The sequence below is a fragment of the Pezoporus flaviventris genome, unplaced genomic scaffold (genome assembly GCF_033815535.1).
Source record: "Pezoporus flaviventris isolate CSIRO_AGI_PZ_B2104156 unplaced genomic scaffold, CSIRO_AGI_Pfla_v1 ptg000045l, whole genome shotgun sequence".
NCBI classification, from domain to species: Eukaryota; Metazoa; Chordata; class Aves; order Psittaciformes; family Psittacidae; genus Pezoporus; species Pezoporus flaviventris.
Window position 1 is genome coordinate 27925368 of NW_026892593.1, and position 16948 is coordinate 27942315.

The window sequence follows — 16948 nt, forward strand, 5'->3', positions numbered from 1 at the left end:
GGAGGGTATGCCTGATTTGCCCATTTCTTGCAACTTTACTGCATAGCTTACACTGTAAGAAAACAAAAATCAAGTTGTTCTCCTAGAAACTAGTGGGTGAGAATAGAAGAGGCCTACTGTCATTCTGTGTAGCGGTTACATTGGAGAAAGCTGTTACTGAAATAAATACGGGACCATGTCCTTCTGGTCTTACCTATTTTGTCAGTTACATGAAAGTTGATGGTTCATGTGAAAAAATGAGAAGGATTTAGCTTCAGGTGACAGCAGAAAAACCCTCAAGCAATGAGAGAATGGAAGTGAGACTGCCCAGGATTAGAAATCTAATGCTCTCCTTAGTTAAATCTGAATAGTGAAGACTGAAGCTGTGTGGTGTTCAGCCTACTGTATAGCAATCCATCATTAAAAATAGAAGAGGAGGAGAAGAAACACAAGATGAGGAAAAAGTAAGATTTCTCTGCAGATAGGTTTCTTAAAGGTACCTTTCTTAAAAAAAAAAGGCTGCAAGGATTGTATTTGCATAGTTAATCATTGCTTTTGAAAGATCTTTCCACTTCTTTGAAATTTCAAAGCATAAGGAATTTATTAGTAAAATGACATTTTGTATTGAGTTGTAATATATTATATCTTTGGTGATAACCTTTATACGACAAGAAAGATTTTTTTCAGATGTACCCTCATTTAAAATAGAAACACATTCTGTGCAGCCAAGTGTTTCATTTGCTACAAGTATGGCTGCCATTTTTATTTCTTGTAAAAAGTCTTTAGAACTACGCAGATAAATCATGGTCACCTTTGTTACTATTTTCATAAATAAGCAGTCTTGTTTCATGCACATTTGTAAAGGAAATTTGGTTTTGCGTTATGAATGTTTGGGAGAAGAGATGGAATCTCACAGACTTCAATGCACTGGTCCACACCAATTCTTCTAAAATAACATGTGAAAATCTGTAGAGAGATTTGCGATTTTCCTGTAATCCGTTCACCTCGTTACAAGTATAACGTTCAGGGATGTTGTTCTATAAAGGGTATGGGAACCAGTTTTAGATACCTTATGGTACCTTTGTATGGAACAACTGAGCCACCTTGTAGCCTGTCAGGTTCATTTCAAGTGTGCATAGTGTAAATTATACTTCTCCCTTTTGCTATCTATTCCCTATAGTCATGGCAGAAACAGCTTGCACTAAAACTGTCAGTTTTCTAGCAAAAGTCTCTCAACATGTAATGCATATTCTGTGCAAAAATGTCAGGGTGCATTTTCCTGATGTGCATGTCATGCATCATTTTCATCAAGCTTTTATTTTTAGGAGAGCAAGAAAAAAAGCTCTTTTTTTTTCCTTTGCGGAATAGAAAAAAAAAGCAAGCAAGGACAATTTAGTTAACTTTACACATGATTTCCATTTTCTTCAGGAAGACAAAGCTTTGTTTCGTCTTCCAGTATATACTCTACATGCTGTACACTTGTCTCTGAAAATACTAAGAAAAAACACATCACAGTATCAACTGAATGTCCAGAGTTTTGAATCTTAGGTCTTCTGTCTGACAGCTAAGTGTCTCTAGAATTATCCGTTGTTTGTGCTGGTTTTCTACCTGCTTAGACTTCTGTGTCATGCAAATGCCGCTTGTGAGAAAAAAGAATAAGTATGTGCCTTGAAAAATGGCACAGAACTGATTAAAAACCTAAGGGGAATGTTAATAATTTTGTGGAAGATTGTAATGCTTCATATCAGATTATAATCACTGCATGCAGTAGAGTGATAGGTGCCACAATGGCACATCTAGGAAGCTGCAACAGGTAGCTTGACACTTATTTGTATGAGTATGGGGTGAACAGATTACATATAAAGACAAGTGGATGAGAGACATTATTCCTTCCCCATTACAATTGATGAATAGCACACTGTATTTTGATATCAGCTCTCATTCAAATTGACTTCCCACTGATGAGAGTAAAGCAGGAATGGATGTGTTGGATAGAGAGAAGGGAAAGTTTAGAAGGGCTATAACCACTCTACTTCACCATCAGCATGACCTACTACAGCCCATATGTCCCTCATCCCAGGACATAAGATCTTGTGATGTAACACAGTCTTTCTGACTGCACTTGATTGGATTGTGACTTTATCTTCTTATGGAGGAAAGCATCAAATTTTTCTTCAGTACTTCTCTTGTCATAGACCAGCTGATAAAGGAATAATTTTTTGTTAATATGGACCACCATCAGCAATTCAACAAGGTGTTGTTCAAGATAAACTGTATCATGCTTCTTGCAGAAAATAATTCAAGATATCTGAGCCTTGAGCACTCTAGAGAATTAAGACCTTCTTCTTTTGACAATCAATGATCTCAAACACAGTCCAGTAAACACGGCCCAGCAGAACTAAAGTTAGAAGGTAGGGATAGAATGCTTGAGACAGCTTCTCAGTCATCTACAGGACACAATCCAGGAAAGAAAGATGGATAAGTAGATTCATTTCACCTCACCTGAGACATCTGCAATACATGTGCTTCCATCTAAGCTTATTATGCTAAATTCCCTTCATCTGAAGGAGACACTTCTAGGTGTTGATTCATCTCTCCCATTTTAGGTGTAGGATTCAGGGTGAGATAATAATAGTATAGAAGGCTCTCTTTCTCTCTATAAAGGATGTCTAGATGACCCACTCAGACCTAGACGCATACCAATCCATCATCAGGCAGAGCAACTTTTTCACAGCACAAAGCAAGTTCGAAAATTGATTCAAGTTCTACCACCAGCATAGTCTAATGAAATGAGACATCTGTATATGCCAGAGATGTATGGGTCTGTTCTGAAAGACTTAGTCATTTTAAAGGGCTTAAATGGAACTTCTATCAAGTACACTGAATTGTCTTAAGAAATAGTATTTCCTTAAACTGAGATCAATGAGCAGTATAGTACTAAGTTCCAAGAATCAACTTCTGTTCTCTCTGGAATTTGGGTAACAAGTGATAGTTCAAAAAGACCCTGTGTGAGCTTATTCTGTTCTGTTTGGCCCCACGATCTGGACCACTTCTGCAGCCCAGTTACCTTTGTGAAACCATTCTCTATCTTTCTTACCATGAAAACCCCAAAGTTTTACAGACAAATTAAAGGATTAAAGTCCCTGAAGCCCTAGAGAAGACAAAGTGAAACTAGATTTCTTTACACTGAGGACTGTTCAAAAGCTCAGCTTTCCCAATGAAGTCCTCTTATAAATCAGAAATCATGGCTGGCAAAGGGTATGTTCATGGTGTGTCAGTGATGAAATGGCAGGACATTTAGTTGAACCCAAGGCAACGTTAACCTGGCTACACAGAGCATCAGTAGAAGCAAGACTCAGCAAAGAAGGCAAGAAAGTCAAATCTTGAGTAAACTCAAGCACATTCATACTGCATTTCGAGGACCAGTCATTTGAAGACCTCACTTTCCTCTAACCCAACCTGCTAAAGCCTCAGCCAGAGCCTGCAGCTTCTTTTTGCCCCATATGGTGATTTACTAAGGGGCCTTTTGGGCCATAAACCAACAGGGAGGTTGAGCACAATACTGCTGATGGGGAAGGTTTGCTAAAGCATCTTTTAATCCAACTTAAAACCCGCCTCCCACAAACTGTTTGCTTTTCTGGGGGAAGCACAGCATATGTTCACCTTGGAAGGAGGTTGCTGCAGTAGAGAGAACAGCTTCTCAACCAGTCCTTGAGGCTTACACCCACGAGTCCCTGCTTTTTGACACTCTCCGTGATCCCTTCCCCCACACCCGCTATATTTGTTCCACTGGAAATATGAGCTGTGAACTAACTAGGCCCATTTTCAGAAGAGCTCCTTTCCCATAGGAATGACAATAGACACTGTACCCAAACACTTACAATTCATTCACTGGAGGAAGCTCAGCTGCAATGGTGAAATGACCCGGGTGATAAACCACGTCAGCTGAATTCAAGTAATGATTTCTAATACACTCTCTGAATTCTTTTCCTTCTGGTGTATTTACTTTAAATGACTTGCCCTCTTGCAGCTGCCTTTTCTTTCTATACTTGTGCTCATTTCAGTTGTTTTGGGTTTTATGCTTTTTTTTTAATGATTTTTTCCAATGTACCCCAAACGGAGATGTGGGAAGAGAGTAATTGAAGAAACAGTGAAGTGGTGCAGAAGATGAAAAGTGAAGTGGCCAGCTTTTGGGTTTTGTCTTAAATCATTCTAAAGTTAACCATAAGCCTAGTTCTGTTCTCTTGTAGATTGGGGATTTGCTTCCTTTTTAAACTGGAGAGGGGTTTTTTACAAGGGCATGTAGTGATAGAGCAAGAGGGAAGGTTGAGATTAGACTTTAAGAAAACATTCTTTACTATGAGGGTGGTGATACATTGGAACAGGTTGCCCAGAGCAGCTGTGGATGCCCCATCCCTGGCAGCATTCAAGGCCAGGCTGGACAGGGACCAACCTGGTTGAGCAACCTGTCCCTGCCAACGGCAGGAGGGTTGGAACTAGGTGATCTTTAAGGTCCCTTCCAACCCAAACCGTTCTATGATTCTGTGATTCTAACTTCAGCAAAAGCAAAGCAGAAGACAGTATGTGTTTCTCCATTATGCTGGTGAAAAAAACCCTTCTTTACAAACTCCTGTGTGTATAAATTCCTGGTTTCCTATGTATTGTATAACCAACAAGGATTCTGTGGCCGTGTTCTCCAGGCTTTTATTATCAGGGGAGACCACAGTCAGTGTTGCAGCAGTGTAATTACACTGGTTCAGGGAGGGAATCTACAGTTACTTGAAATTTAATTGGCTACACTGAATTAATGACTTTCCTGGACCTAATCTCAAACAATGCAAAGAAAAATTAAAGCAAGAATTATCCATTTCCTGCAAGATCTGTCTAAATGATGCAAACACAGCACTTAATTGCTGAAGACATTTTTATGACTGGAGGCACAATAAATTGCAGTTTTAGAAGCATTTACTCAATGTCTCTGCATGTTCACATCACAGTACCAGAAGCTCCTGGTAGAAAGTTCATCTGCTAGCATGGAAGGTGCTGAGAGAACCAATAACAACCTGACTCTGGTCACCAAGTGTGAATTTTCAGCCTCTAGTCATAATAACCTTGTTTAATGTAGGTTATGGGCTGTAGAAACTATGTGGGGTTTTAAGCAGAGATTGACAAGAAACAAAATGGAACAAGAGCTTTAAAGGTGCCTCAATATGCATGGTTCTGGTGATACAGAACCTTGTTGAAAGAGGGCGATGTTGGATGGGGGGGCATCACAGCTTACAGCCTGGGCTGGCTCATAAAGGAGAAGACTAGTAAGGTTCATCATATCACATGCATGGGGGTGATCTGGGCCCTGGTGAACTTACTGTTATTGCTTGGTAAATATTTAATAGAAGCATAAAGGAAGAAAAGTCATTAGTGAAAACAAATGCATGTTATTTAAATCCAATGGTTTTCTCTGTGGGTGTTTTCATGCACAGTAAACAGATGTTTTCAAAGCTCAGTAAGTTTTTGAATATAAAAGTTCTTTATACCTGCTTAGAGTCAGGCCTTTGCATATAATGTGTGTACACAGGATTTATGAGAACATCACGGAGCAGTCTGTATTTGGCATGCCTGGATATTTATTTAAGTGCATGACAAGGAACTCTGGGTTGGTTGAAGGGGCGTGAGGCACTGCCAAGTTCATGTGCAGCATGTACTGCTCTGCACGTCCGACAAATCCTGTAGAAGGCAATGTCAGAAAGGGGGACGAGTCTCAGAAAACACAGGTAAAACCATCTTGCAGTAATCTGTAGCAACTAATACTTCAGGAACAGAAAATTCACAGTACCTGCTGAGTGGCAGGGAGATCCACAAAGATGAGAGGAGAAAACATGAACAACCTCATACCTGTGTGCCAGGCTGCTGAGTGGCAGGGAGATCCACAAAGACGAGAGGAGAAAACATGAACAACCTCATACCTGTGTGCCAGGCTCCTGGAGCTTGGATCCAAAATTTTCCTTTTATATCAGGTAAAATGTTGTGTGGGCTTAGCAAAGAGCAAGGTTTCTAGTTCTAGCAGGGAAAGGACTGTGTTTTGTGAAGTGAGCTGGATAAAAATAAGGGTCATTGGGGAACTTCTTGATGCCCCAGCCAGAGCATAAGGCAGATTCTGGAGTGGACACTGACAGAGTGCTATGAAAAGCGCTTCTGCTCTGGAAACCTAAACTTCTCAGAACCAGTAGGTACTTTTGTCTTTAAGCTTAAAGTCTTCATCTGAGGAAAATGATCTGTATCACCCCACATACACATCTCATGGAACTTTCATGAACATCACTTTGCATATATGGGATGTTCTGATGTGATGACAAAAGCCAAAATGGAAATGAATAATTGTTGTCCAAAAAGGGTTCAGAGTATGAAGGAAATCAGGCATTAGACCTCATCTGCATGTACGTGTTTCTCTCTCCCTGACTAATAATTCCTTCCCTAATCTGAGAAACCTCTCCTTTGGAGTATGGTATATATGTTCTTCTACAGACAAAAGTCTGTACATAAAACTGGAAATAAGTTTCAGGTGACATATATATGTAATCTAAAGGCTTGCTTTTAATCTTAGGGTTCTTCTTCCAGCACAAGGGTTATGTGATCTTCACTGACGGTTTCCTCCAAACTTGCTTCTGAGTGGTTGCTTTCCTATCCTTATCCCTAGACTATTTTTATTCCAGCATTTCACTAATGATTTTTCTACTTCTGTAGCTCTTTATAATTTCCTCCCAAGATTCTTTGTCAGTCTCTTTCCTCTCCATTCAGTACATTCATATTTGCTTTTATAGAAAATCTGTATTTCCACATCTCAAATTTCTCATTTCAGTGCTAATTCTCCTTCCAGAGAGTCCTTTCCTCCCTTCATTTTCTCTCCAGTCTCTGTCTTCCTGCCAAGTAATACCCAGTGTCAGCCTTTACATTAGACTCACACAAACTTATCATGTCCTTGCTTCCTCCCCAGTATCTGGCCTCCTTCCCGAGGCTGCTGGGCAAAACAATCACTTTCTCGACAAATGGATGGGCTGCTTTAGCCAAAACTGTTAAATAATTTTGCTGAGAGGCTATAATCTCAGAATTTAGAATTTCAAGTAAAACAGGCTTTAGTGTCATCATAAAAATGGTTAAAATTGTCATTTTATTCAGGCAGGCTTAGTGGTACATAGTGCTACGGGCCCAGATATATGGAAGAGTCAGTTCTCTAAGATTACTGAAGCAAAGTAATCTATTAAAAGTGATACACTGCACCAGATACACTTATTCCAATTTATAAAACAAAAAGTTCCATGGCCAGTATTAATATTCTTTTGCTACAATACACAGTTTTATTTCATGCTTCATTAACAAGTGTAGGTGTTCTTGACACTAACTCAGCTCTTTCCAACTAGGTCTCGTGCATTCGTGCTCTTCCTTATACAGTGCAAAATGAGGAGGACAAGGTGACTGTTAAGAAAAACATGGCATTAGTTTTTACTTGTAAGCTTGAGAAATTTAGTTTCTATTTACAAACCATTCCCAGCTTGGCAATCTCCTTAAGATGGAGGTGGTCAGCCTGCAACCAACCAGCTCAGCATCCCTCTTACTTCAAGACCCTGCTTGGATGCTCCCCAGCAGCTGCCCCAGAGCAAACACTTTGTTCTGGAAGCAGCACTGAGTCACTGCCCCTCCTGAGGCTGGACTACTCCATGTCCTGTCCCTCTCCTGTAGTGTCATGGGGTTCCCAGAAAGGCACAGTTGAAGCAACTCATCCAGCCTCCAACCTGCCCAAACAGATGGAGTGGGGAAAACTGGGAATTGATTATTCTGCCACTAACAGGATAGGTCACTGCTGTCTGCCTCCTTTGCCAGGGTTGGTCTAGTGGCAGCAGTTAGAGTTTATGTGCACATACCCACAGTGAACCCAGAAGCACTGGACGCTGCACTGGGCAGCTGCAAGGGTGTATGGGGAGGAGATGGAGGCAGACCATGGAACAGGGACTGCAGTGTCTGGCCCTTGCCAGGCACTAAAGGAAGCTTTGGGTCTGCTTGCCTGGGAAAGCTTAAACTAGAAAAAAAGGGTCGCTCATGCACCAACAGTGTGTTATTTTTACAAACAAAGATAAACTTTATGAGAGCAGTTCCCCAAAATCTGAACAGTTTTATCGGTTATAGATCATGCAGTACACTGCAATCCTCCATGCACGTCACCGTAGCTCCAGTTGACCTCACTTACTCCTGTACTGACTGTTGATAGTAATTCAGCTAAATAAAAAGCCTGTTTGTAACACTTTATACTGCCAGAGAAATGTGCTGTTGTTAGAGCGAAATGGTAAGATGAAGTATTCTGAGAGGGGGAAAAAAAATCCCCGTATTAGCAAGCACCTAAATAAATACAGTGTATAACGCTAGACTGATATAATAAATCCATGAGCAAATGTCTTACCTAATGCAAGATTGCCCAGTCACACTCAAGTTTATTCGTACAATGACAGTGCATTTAATTACTGTGTTAGCAGTATCGCAGCAGTAGCTCAAGTTGCAATTTAGTCAAGCAAATTTTGTAAATGTACAGAAACAGAAGCATCTAAAGTTGAAAATAGATGGGATCTCCAGATGAGAAAGTAGGTGTGAATTGTAATTCTGCTTTCAGAGATAAGGGCTGAGACACCGATGAAAAACTACTCTCCCTGTTCTTTATCTCTTTGTCTACAGTGTCACACAGAAGCATGGCAGTGAGCAGAACTGCACAAACCCAGCTTTTAAACATGTCCAACCTGAAGCGGATTTTGCAAGTAAATACAACAACAAAAATGTGACATTTTGACATATCTTACTGTACTTAGGGAAATTTGTGTCTCCCTAATTGCCTTTAATATATTCTGATTATATACTGATGGCAGGCATTGTGTCTTAAATCTTTAACAGCAAAACAGGGGTTTAAGTTAACCTTTCCAAACTATCTTTGAGTGCCTTTGGCTGTACATAAAAAGAATGGAAAACTCATTCAAGGAACTTTACAAATCACACAGCTTACCACAGCCCTGTGAAGGAAGCATTTGGAAGAATCAGCTGTGGTCTTGTCTCATCTTGTTTTCTTACCTTACTGTCTTTGATTCGTTCTCTGAGCTGGGATTCTTCATTTCTTCACCGAATTTTATCCCAGTTGGTACCTAGATGGAAGTTTCTGGGACATTGACAAAAGAAAAATAGATCCCAACAATGCTCTTGCAGCAGGGAGGTTGGGGAACCTAAGGAAGTGCCAGGTGTCAAGCCAGGTAGTAGTCTAGGATCCTGTATTCACAAAGCACTTGGGTACACTCTGACATCCAACTTTCTTCCAAGCAGTGGAAGTTTGCATTCAGGTACGTGCAAAAGAAATGTACTATAATAAGACATCCATATATTGCAGCCACTGGGGATGCATCTAGAGTGCATCACCACAAAATCTCCCACTTGTTGTACAAGCCTACTCAATAGAACCCTTTTTATGTGCCAAATAATTAAACAGCAGTTTGCGTGTTCATGCATAGGGTGAATTGTTTTGGCCGTAATTGTGAATAACAACAGTTAAAACAACCATCATGCCCCTTTACCCTAAACTCTCAAAGCTGTTGGAAACAGACTCTTCAAAGCATTGTTTTGTGTAGATGTTCTGAAAGTTTCTGTCTAGAAAGAGAAAATAAAGTTTGCCACAGTCCCTCATTGCTATCTAAAGGATTGCAGTGCCATCGTGTGGCAGAAAACCCCATTTTAAACTGTCGTTAGGTACCACTTATTGGCTAAGGAAATAGCCTTAAAAATTGAACAGAGAAGCTGATTTAAGGAATAACTATCCTATGCTGGAAGTTTTCTGAAAAGGTGTAAAAGGGATTAATTCTCTCCACTCTTCATCGCATTTCCACTAAGGATTTCCCAAGTGCCTAGTGGTGGTGGCCTCTTCTCGACCAGAGCTTCTTCCTTCGATTGAGTTGCGATGTCAAACCCACCAATAGATGACCTTCAATATTTTAAGCACTGAAAACACACAAACTTCTTGACAATATTGGTATCTTGAGGTTCCATCCCCTAAGACAACAGTCCCAACTTCACATCTTCGGGGCTGCTTTTTGGCATCCACAGCACCCTCAGAAAGCCTGGCTGCATTCAGAGCCCCGTAAGCAACCCTGTATGTGTCAAACACCTGGTAACTGCCTCTGACACTAGCCAAGAAACTCCTCAGCATCTTATTCTGTGTGATGATCCTGAAACCAGCCTGTTTCCGCCTTATCCCTAGCATTTTCACATCTCTTTCTCTCACACATATGCAGATATATGTATTGGTTTAGGTGGGTTATCATAGATATGTTGATGATATGATAAAGTTCCAAGATATTTCTATAATGTACATCTCCTAGAGTTGCTTGCACGGAATGTTATGTGAAGAACCATGAAAAAATCGCTATTATATTGTAGTTGCATTGAGAGATTTCCTGCTAGTGAGAATTTTTAGTTTTGCTGAATAAGCATGTCATCTGCTTCAGAAGTGCTGCTGCAACAGCTGCCACTTCAGCCTACTCTGGCACTGTGAAGAAATCGGGAAACCTTCCTCTGCAAACCGTTAGTTTAGAGACCCTCCCACCCCCTTATGAATAGATTCAAGCTCTGGTAAATCCCTGCTGAGCTCCCCTAGCATGTGTTTCCATACCTCATCATAACAGGCTAGAAAAGCTCATATATACTGCTGCTGTGTTGTATCAGTGCTTCAATAAAGTAATCATCATTCTGCAGACATTCTCAATAAGAGTTAGTCTAAATGAGAAAGAAAACAAAATTCACTTATTTGTTTGCAGACTATTAGTTCTGATACATAAAGTGGAAAAATATTAAGCTGTTGAATCTGTTATTTTAAAGGATCATAATTTTTTTTATATATATTCAGTGGCTATTATTCAGGTAGCTGGAGACATTATGCTGGGTTTTAGTGTTCCAGACAGCAAGAACGGCTCAGCCCATTACAGTAAGTAACAATCAATTTTCAAAGGCAGAGACAAAGTATGTGGAGCAGATCAGGTTCAGCTCACACGTGTGATAAGATGAGAACATTTAATTTCTGTCACATGTAATTCCAGCATGCTCACAAGTAGATAAAAAGTGTTATACAATATGTTAGTTATTTAGATCAGTCTTAGCTCCTCTTACGTCCTAGAGGCAGAGAAACTTGCAGTACCTGATAATGAAAATGAAAGAAAGGAAAAAAAGGAAGAAAACAGAAGTAAAAATTGTGGCAAATGTAAAAAACTAAGAGTAACACTGCAGGGCTAGACTAACACAGATTGGGCAAGAGGGTAAAATTGATGGTACTTTCCAACAGTTATAACCACTGACTTGAGAGATGCAGGCTATATCATCTGGTCATGAAATAGAAGTACACTTGTACTAATAAGAGCCTTGAGTAGATCAGAATGAAAAGATCAGCAGTGCAGAAAGTCTGTTTACTGACAAAACATGACTAAGGGGGGGAAAAAAAAAAAGACATAAAATAGAGTAATACTGAAATTTGGGAAAAGAACCTGTGGATAAACAAGGTAATAACAAAGTTGAGAGTCTTTCCTCAAAAGCTTTCCTTCAGTATAATTTTTCGATAACCAACAGTGAGCTAAAGATTCATGCTCCAATATCCAGTTGGTCGAACAAAAACCAAAGATAATGAGCAAAGCTCCAGCCCTTCAAATATTTCTGTATATCCCTAACATTTTGCGTAACTCAAGGAGACAATTGTCAGACCAAAGTAAATGAAACTGAATGTCTTAATGAAAATGCAACTTCTGCGAGGTAGGGTCGAGGAAAGTGTTCTGATCTAAATTTTCCGGAGATTTTTCCAAATGAAAAATAACTACTCCTTTTCATTTTTTTAGAAGAGAAAGAGAGAAAAGAGGAATGAAATGCAATCCATACCTCTCAGTGTTCACCTTTCAGTGTTCACCTTTTCCAAAGAAAAAAGCCTCAACCTTAAAGAAAAAAAAGGTTTGCTTGTTGAGGAGGCTGTTTTTTTCCTTTATCTGGTATATATTGTACTTTTACCAGTTCTCCATTAACTATCTATTTATGTCTTAAATAAGGCATTAAATTTGCAGTGAAGCAATTCCTGAAGCCATGACCCTTTCCCCAACAGCCGTTTTGCTTTAACTGCTGTAGCTGGGTTTGAATCTCAATTTCTCCTTTATCTTTGTGTCTTTAAAAATGTATTATCAGCAACATGCTAGACATGTAGGTCACATCTCCAAAGGACTCTCACCAGGACCTCTCCGTTCATATCTGAATAAAAAGCAGAGCGCTGACATTTAGGTCCTTGACTGCAAACACAAGTGTTGCCTGTGACCACAATGCAGTTACATATCACAAACGCTGTTTCTTTTGCCATTTGGCTGAGGAGAAACATGAGCACTGAAATGTTAAAGTTTTTTTTTTCCCTCTAGAAACATTCCAGACAATTTACAGCTTGTAATAATAATGTCTACAAATGTTTTAATATATTTCAGGTTACTTTTCCTATTACAGCTAGAAAGCTGCCCCAAGAAACCTGACATTTTACAGTGAATGCCAAGTTATAGAATCAATAAGGGAAGAGAGTGTGAAGTTTTGTGAAGTGTTTTTCTAGGAAGCTGCACAACATTTTCTTCAGTAACTGCCTAATGACTGTAAATATAGTTTTAAATATTTTCCCAATTGAATAAATGCTAAACTCTTCTAACAATAAAAGTGTTTATTTTGAAGTAATTCTTCACCTCCATACTTTCTACATTTCTATGGAAAAAAGGGGAATATATATACACATTAAACTAAAACATCTTCTCCAGATGTCATAGAGGCTTGACACGTTTACATTCAATTGAGGGTCCACTGTTTGAATGGCTTTTTTGCTTTGACTGGATGAATCTTTGGGTGTTTAGAAACCATACTGTTCTATTCATTTCTTTGTATCAGGAAACCACCACATTTATTTGGGTTTAATTTATCTGGGTTCAATTTATTCTTTCCAGAAGGACTGAAAAATGATTTGCTTTCAGCTGTTGAATTCCATGTAATTTCAGTTAGCTTTTCATTTGTATTGAAATGTTGTATAACTTCCATCGAAGTGGATGGCTTATTGACTTCAGCAAGCCAAAGCAAGCACTATCTGTCCATCTTTAGTAATTCTGCCACCCTCAGTGACCCGCTCTGCTCCTAAGTGAACCAGCCTGGCACTTTTCTTCTCCATTTCCCCTTTTTATTGTGCTCTTTTCTCCAACCAGGTCCACAAATGCCATCACAAATTGACTGAATAGCCCCATCTTTCCCCTTGGGCTTCCTTTGAACCATGTCCCCTCCATCCACTTCCCAAAGACCAATGCTGAGGGTATCTGCCTGTACTCCTGTCCTGTCTCAGTGTGTCCTGATTGCTAAACAGTGCCACAGGACAGTCACATTATTCCTCAGGCTAGTTACACTTTGTCATTCTCCCTTCCCATTCTCCCTATAGTTTTTTGCATCTCTTTATTACTGTTCTTCCTGATGCTGCCTTTCATCAGCTTTATTATCACTGTATCCACTCTACTGCTCAGTACTAACACCAGATTCATCAGAGACACTTTGTCATCACCTTCAACCTTGCCATCCTGGTCCTTGGTCCTCCTTAAGCTGTTCAAATTGTGTGTAAAATGCTATGCCACCACTTTTTGCCCCTGGAGGCAAGGAGTGCAGATAACAGGAGGCTGGTATTTTCTTGCTATGCAATACCTAGCCATAGCTCTGTGGAAATATTGCTTCTACTGTGCAGCACCCACGTCTGCTTAGTTCACTGATCCTCTTGGTTTTCTCTTTCCAGAAGTATTATGGAGTATTTATATGCAGAAGAGAGAAAGAAACTAACCTGCAAGAGCTGGAAGATCTGCTGCTTATAGCAAATACAATCCCATGGAAGTCAGTGATGCTGTGTTAAATAACTATGACAAAAACCTGAACTAACAGTAAAGGCAACACCATGTGCAATAGATATGAAGCATGTTTGCTTTTGTGGGGGAAAAAAAATCTAGTTACAACAAAATAAACCACTAATACCATACCGTCTTTGGATTTATTGCTTATGGTTGACTTGAGTTTGGTGGCCTTTGGTCTCTTTTAATTCAAATCAACTTCACTTTGTCACATAACTGACAAATACCATAAATTACAGCAAAAGCAGTAAGACCAACATCCAGCATCAAAGGATGACCAAAAAGTAAGTATAAAACTAAAAGTCCCTATTGCCTAACTAGAGGCTACTGCTGCAGGTCAAAATTAAGGTGAATTTACAGAGGAATGGAGAAAAACCTGTGCTGTGACCTCCTCCCCTTCAAGACAGAATAAACCCTAGTAAAGGTCATCTTTATTTAGCCTTGCATTATGAAGTGACTCATTCGATGCCTCCTAATCACCAGTCAAAAATTAGTTCTACACATGTTCATGCTTGAAGCACACTTTTAATGATTTGAATTGTATGAGTCAAATATTTGCTAATGGGCAAAGACAAAATATTAGCTTGTTAAACATTAGACTGAACTTCTCAGATGATATTTACACATTACCTAAAAAACAATTGAAGCAAACATCTTCAATGACACTGAGTCGAGCTCCCACTGACTTTCCCATCTCTTTGCTGTTCTGTTTTTCTGTCCCCTTGAAAAATCATCTGGTAAATGTCAGACAACTTAAAGCAACAATGGGACTCCAAAACACAGATGTCTCCCATTAAAGGGTATATAATCTATGCTCCAGAGAAAATAGCAAATCAGCCTATTCACTAGCACCACAGACTTTCAGAATCCTCATTCTAGTTAATATTATTTGTCACATCACTGGTATTATGAACAGTCATTACTTCAATTGAAGAACTCCTTTAAAATCTCACCTGGGGTTAGTTTTACATTATTTCTGGATTTGAATAAGAATCCCAAGTACGAAGGAAGATCTCAACTGTGAATATTTAATTTCAGCTGCCACCTCCTGGAATACCAGAGATGGTTCTTCAGGACTTCCTTGTTGCCATCGGTCCTTCACACCACTGTATTGGGGCTGCATTCTCCACAGCTGCAGGTCTTACCTGGATCTAAACCTTAAGATTTCAAGCTTCAAATCCAAAAGGTATTCAAGAGGAATTTTGAGTAATCCCGCACCTGTAAGGCTGATCAGTCCAACTAGCATGCATCAGTAGTCAACATACATTTTCCTGTTCTGCAGAGCTTATGTCTTTGTATTAATATTCTTTGACAGTTTTTCTCTTCTGAAGACACACTCTGTCACTGATAAAGCAACAGACAACCACACCATTTTAATTACGTTATTTCAGACCTATCTATACTGCAATTCAAGCAATACTTACTGTAACTCGGTATGGCTGCTTAACCTCACACTTAGTGCCTTTCATGTTTACATACATGTGATAGACCTGACAGTGGGAGACAGGAAAGAAATTCTCTCCACATGAGAAAGAGTTATGATGGCATAGCTATAGTTCAAAATCCATACACATTTAAAGAAACTACAGAACTGTTCTTGCTAAGCTTTGGATTTGTAGTATGATGATTAATGGCCCCATTTAAATAAGAAAGCTGGTGTGACAACATACTTCCCTGTAAAAGTCTCCCAGTACTTGGTTCAGTAACTCTAAACCAAATACATTCCTGGCATTTAGGTTTCCCTGTCAACGTATTCTGTCTGTAATTTAAAGAAATGAGCATTTGCTAATGAGTTTGACTGTAATGGTTCCTTCAGGATTCATGTGTTCCACTACAAAGTCTAGGACAATTTTTCACTGATAGGAACTGTCAGTTCTAAAAGACCATTAATAGCTGGTGACACACAGTTATAACTTATTTCTTAATGACATATACAGTTTTCAATGTGATCCTGTGACGGTTTACTCATTTCTGTACGAACATTAATTAAAATACCTGCATAACTAAGAACAAGTGAAAACTCCAACCACACGTCCATTAGATGACACTGAGAAAACCAGTCTTGCGTTTCCTTCTCTTTTTTCATTTCCTACACGATTTGTTTTCAGCTGACCCTAAAAAATACAAAATCAACACTATGAACTTGGAAAACATAAATCAGAAGGGATGAGAACACAACAGTTTCTCTGGCCTATCTCAGAGCTGGAGAAAACATTGTTCACTCTTCTCACTTGCTGAGTGACAGACCAGTCTACGCAGTGAGCTTGAAATGCTGAACATTTTGACCCCCTGGGATCCTCCTCCCTTCACCAGGGTAGCTGGCCCTCAGAATTGCTTCCCTTCATATTTCTCTCATTCCTTCCAGGCTTCACATTTTTCTTTGTCATTGCAGAGAAAAGCAATTAGAGCATTTTAGCAGGAAAGTCCATTAGTTCCTTCCAGCTTGGCCTATGGTTTCTGTAATACTGTATACTTTTTCCTTCTCAGATTTTCTTTTAGCCCAAGCCAACTTTTTCCAGACCATTTTTTCCGCATTTCTTTCTTTCAAGACCATACACTTGACCGTGCTGGACACCCAATACGAAAATAATTCGATGTTATTCAGATATGCCTTAAGGCTACTGAAGAGACAGTCACCTACACCTTGGGCAGACTTATGAACCCCTCAGAAAGGGATGTGCTGAATGGGGCAGTCAGACCTCATGCCACACAACACCACAAGACTGGTTTGACTTGGAGTCTTACAACACCATGGAATTCATCAGAAACACAAACCATTACACTCCATAGCAGGCCTTTCCTCAGTTGCTTTGTCTCTGCTCACATCCCTCTTCCTTCTATTTAGTCTTGTGGTCAGGCGGATCAAAGGGTTCTGGAGGAAGAAAAGTCTTATCCATGCCAGTGCTGCACTTGGCTGTGAACTGCCCGAAGCTGCAATTCCCCTTGGGCTGGTCCCAGGAACTGTGGAGATCTTAGCAAGTGACACACTGGTCCCTGCAGCTCAGTCCAGA